Source organism: Lissotriton vulgaris, chromosome 2_1 (assembly GCF_964263255.1).
Source record: "Lissotriton vulgaris chromosome 2_1, aLisVul1.2, whole genome shotgun sequence".
NCBI classification, from domain to species: Eukaryota; Metazoa; Chordata; class Amphibia; order Caudata; family Salamandridae; genus Lissotriton; species Lissotriton vulgaris.
The window spans coordinates 1298588665-1298593327 of NC_141687.1; the positions used below are offsets into that span (position 1 = coordinate 1298588665).

Here is a 4663-nt window from a genome sequence, read left to right on the forward strand (position 1 = left end):
AGGGGAAACTGCCACAACGGTATACAGCACATAGAAATTCTATGAGGGATTTGTAAATCACGCGATTTCACTACTGTGGTACAGAACGGTCACTTCAGAAGCAGCGGCTTGAGCAGACTTACAGAGCGGGCAGACAACAAATTCATAGGTTGCCAAGTTCGTTCAAATCGTTCAGACCTGACACTGCAGTGTTGAATTTCAGTATGAGGTACGCCTCTTTCTGTGCCAATCTTACGTCAGGGTCTCCTCCGGAACCGGGAACATTCTTTATGCATGCCAAAATAGTCCATTTGATATCATTCACAGTGTGACCTTTTTTCAGGAAATGCGAAACAAGTGGTGCAGTGAGTACTTTGTTGTTGATACGGGATTTGTGTTGGATTATCCGCTGTCGTACTTCTTGTGTCGTCTTCCCTATGTAGATTTTCCCACATGGACAGGTTATGGCGTACACTGCATATTTCGTTTTGCAATTTGTTGTTTTACACCTGATGGGCTTCAGTCGACCCTATATCAGAAGAAAACGGATAAGAACAATTCGCTTCATTATAGAAGCTACCATCCAAAGACCCTGAAAAACAACCTCCCCTATGGACAGTTCCTTAGGGTGAGAAGGAATTGTTCTAAAACCGAAGATTTCAGTATCCATGGCGAAGCCCTCATGAACAAACTGAGAGACAGAGGGTATCCGGAGAAACTCGTCAAACACTCTATGAAGAGGGCGAGGTGGACACCTCGAGAACACCTACTCGAGAAAAGGATGAAACCACAAACGGACCGGATGGTATGCGTGTCGACATTTGGACCACACACGAACCCAGTCCAGAAAATCATTCGCAACAACTGGCACCTGGTGGAGGAAATTATCCCAGACATAGGCAAGCCTTTGTTTGCATTGAAAAGAAACCGAAGTATTGGACAGCAAATTTCATCAACCAGGGGTGCAAGTAAGAAAGTGACACAAAGCACACTGTTCAATATGGGCCCAGTGAAGGGACACCATAAATGTGGAACTTGTTCAGTTTGTGGCCTGACTATTGAAGGTGATCACTTCACCGATGGAACCAAACACTGGCGCCATATGGATTTCACAAATTGCAAAACGAAATATGCAGTGTACGCCATAACCTGTCCATGTGGGAAAATCTACATAGGGAAGACGACACAAGAAGTACGACAGCGGATAATCCAACACAAATCCCGTATCAACAACAAAGTACTCACTGCACCACTTGTTTCGCATTTCCTGAAAAAAGGTCACACTGTGAATGATATCAAATGGACTATTTTGGCATGCATAAAGAATGTTCCCGGTTCCGGAGGAGACCCTGACGTAAGATTGGCACAGAAAGAGGCGTACCTCATACTGAAATTCAACACTGCAGTGTCAGGTCTGAACGATTTGAACGAACTTGGCAACCTATGAATTTGTTGTCTGCCCGCTCTGTAAGTCTGCTCAAGCCGCTGCTTCTGAAGTGACCGTTCTGTACCACAGTAGTGAAATCGCGTGATTTACAAATCCCTCATAGAATTTCTATGTGCTGTATACCGTTGTGGCAGTTTCCCCTAAAAACTTCAAATCCCACAATGCACCGAGACATGGGTCGTTTAAATACAAGAAGAGACACGCCCCCCTTTAACAAACAAACAGTCTCTTGGAAGTCATCGTGTGCCGGACCGCTATAGCCAGTATCTAGTGCTGAAAAGTAAGTCACCCGCCAGGAACGCGTATCCCTTTGTTGAACGCTCGTTCATATACCAATTCTAAACGCGCACCACTTTCTTTTTTGACAGCACGCCAGCCCGTGCGGGGGCCGCCGCCTCCCACGCGCCTAATTCGATTTACCTACTACGCTTAAAGGTAGGATTACTTTCTACTACCCTACGCGTTGTAAACACAGTAATTTGATAAAAACAAACACTAAGTCCTAACTCTCCCCAGTCCCCAGATTAACACGGAGAGATTCAACCCAAGGCCGGCACAACGTTCTTGTATAGCGGCGAACCCGCCCACTATCAAGGTATGCTTTGATTCTTTGTCACAACGTGTTTAGAGCACATCTCGAACAGAGGGAGAGTGTATCTAATGTAAATCCAATCTTTTATTCTTCCCGCAGGGAGAGGTTCCCCGTTTCACAAATAAGGTACTTTCTTTGATTTAAAAGTGGATGAGTCCACGCGATCAGCCTATTCTTTGAAAATCCCTCACTCATACAATGTTTTAATTAATTCACAGTGACAACGACCCCCCAGTCCCTGTCCTGAGGAGAACCCGTTGAATGACATTGGGTTCGAAACGCGTCGACGTTTTCACCTCCGAGACACGAAACTATCAGGGCATGCTAGGATTTAACACAAAAAAAACCATTTTGGAATTGTTTTACTGTTCCTATGTTTCTCCTAGCCTAAGCACCGGATGTGGTATCTTTTCTATGTGTCTCGTGATGGTTGTAACAAGGAGGTTTACGTTGAGATTATTCCCCTTGTCCATTAGAAATTCAGGATTGGAGCCTCTGTAAAGCGATTAATTTGAGGCCTTTTCACAGTTGTCTTTGTTATTAATGATGACAATTTCTTTGTTTTTTGTAATGTTCTGATTTTTTGTTGAGTTCACAGAATGTGTTGTTTGTAAATTCATGTAATGTTGTGATGTAACTTTTGATGCTAAAAATATTTATGCAAAAACACTTTATAAAAAAATAAGTCAATCAATACAAATGGTTGTCCAACCCAGTGATTCATTACATTAGGGTTGTGTACTTTGACGCTAAACGAATACTGTCCGGTCATTGTTTTGTTGTTCAAATTGCTAGTGGCCTAGGCCGGTCAGTGACAGGGCCCAAGCCTCCCCCCAGTTTCTCCCTATTAATCATGAAGCCAGGGCAGGAAAATTGGGAGCATGTGCCTGCTGACAAATGTTATTTGCAAGAATGAGTAATACCTGTTTTGTTTCTGTTCGTTTAGATCACAGTTTGGCGTGTCTGTACTCTGCTTGCGCTTGCTAGGCTCCTTTTGGTCGTGTGCGTCTGGGGCCGGGGGAGACAAAAAGCCCCCCGGCCCCAGACGCACAGCGCTGCTGACACAACGTGACAATGTCTGGTCGTACCTAGCACAGACAGTTCTCAACAGATCATATTTCGGCATGTCAAATATGAAGAGTACTTTGGATGTCGTTTCCACATGTCTCGTAAACATACCTACCCCTGTTGATGTGCTTCTGCAGACTTTTAATGTCACAAATGCAGACAGGGCAGTAGAGGAACATGATGTGAGGTCTCATCTATCACTTTATGAATGTTGCCGATTTTTTCTGGAAACTACTGATAATGATTGGAAAAACATGACTCAAGTAATCACATTTAACATTACTGAAGGCGATATTTGTTACAATTTAACTTGCGACCCAACTATCATCAGTCAATGTGCTCAAATTCAATTTAACGGAAATACATCCACTATGTCTTGGCAGGAAAAAGTTTTATGTCAACATAGACATGACAATGTTTGTGCAAATGTGCAAAACAACATGGTGTGCAAAAATGTGGTATCTGCTGCCAGTCATTTCAGGCATGCCAAGTTGCCTGTAGGGTGGTTATTCTCATGTGGGAATGTGACGTATACGTATATTCCAGTGAATATCACAGGTGAACCGCATGCCTTTACTAGGTTAAGTTTCATGATGTTCGCGTTAGATCCATCATCTCATGCTCGAAACACGTGAGAAGCTGTTCAGCTTAGAGAACATTGTAATTCTGAAGTGCATTTATTATCCAAGTCTGAATATATTAGTTTGGCTGCTTTGATCATAGATATTACAGGCCTAGCAATTTATAATTCTAGAGGTGTTAGTGAATTAGCATGTCTTATGGTGAAAAATATTAATCATACATCAATTGCCTTAGCAAAATTTTTATTAGCATGCAGGGGGAAGGAAGAGCGGTATTGCAGAACAGAGCCGCTATTGATTATTTACTCCTGAAACATGATCATGGATGTTCAGACTTTGAGGGAATGTTTTGCTTCAATATTTGAGATCATTCTAGGTCTATTCAATCCCACATTGATGCTTTATACAAGTTAGCTAAAGATGTCAAGCAGGATGTAGAAAAGGAGTGGTGGGATTGGTTGTTTGGGTGGTTGCCAGATTTTGGTAAACTTTGCTCTGTTCTAGGTGGCATAGCATTAGAAATATGTATTTTAGTATCTTTATGTTGCTGTATTCAGTGTGTGCCTAATCTCTTATCTATGTTTCGTCCCCAGGTAGCTGATTTTAGACCGAGATGTTATAGTAGTCATTGGCCAAGGGATGGGCCGTTATAAGTCCATGTTGTGTTACATGTTTTCATGTTTCCACCATATTATAATTGTGCTTTGACATGAGTTATTGCTTAAATACAGTTTTATATTCATAGTTATATCTTTGGTTGGAGGCTCAATTTCTTAACGTATGGTGATAGTCGATGGTCATGGGATGGAATGTAGTGAAAGAGCCACTCCAGGCGTTGAGCACCCTTTGATGACCGTCGACTACCATCATCTTAAACTGACTTTAGTGTGTTATTTTATCCTAGCCTTAATGTAGGACGGCCCTGTATATTCCTGCTCAGTGGGAGCCGCCATGGAGTAGAACAGTAAATTATATTATTAGTTCCTACTATTGACT

The 4663-nt window shown here is 42.4% G+C and overlaps 1 long non-coding RNA gene across 1 annotated transcript; it reads left to right on the plus strand.

Moving 5' to 3' along the window:
- The first annotated feature begins 1667 nt into the window (after positions 1 to 1667).
- Positions 1668 to 2021, plus strand: LOC147732532 (uncharacterized). Its single transcript, XR_015308673.1, has 3 exons — positions 1668 to 1706; positions 1795 to 1861; positions 1943 to 2021. It is a non-coding gene; the product is annotated as an uncharacterized LOC147732532 (long non-coding RNA).
- Positions 2022 to 4663: the final 2642 nt, after the last annotated feature.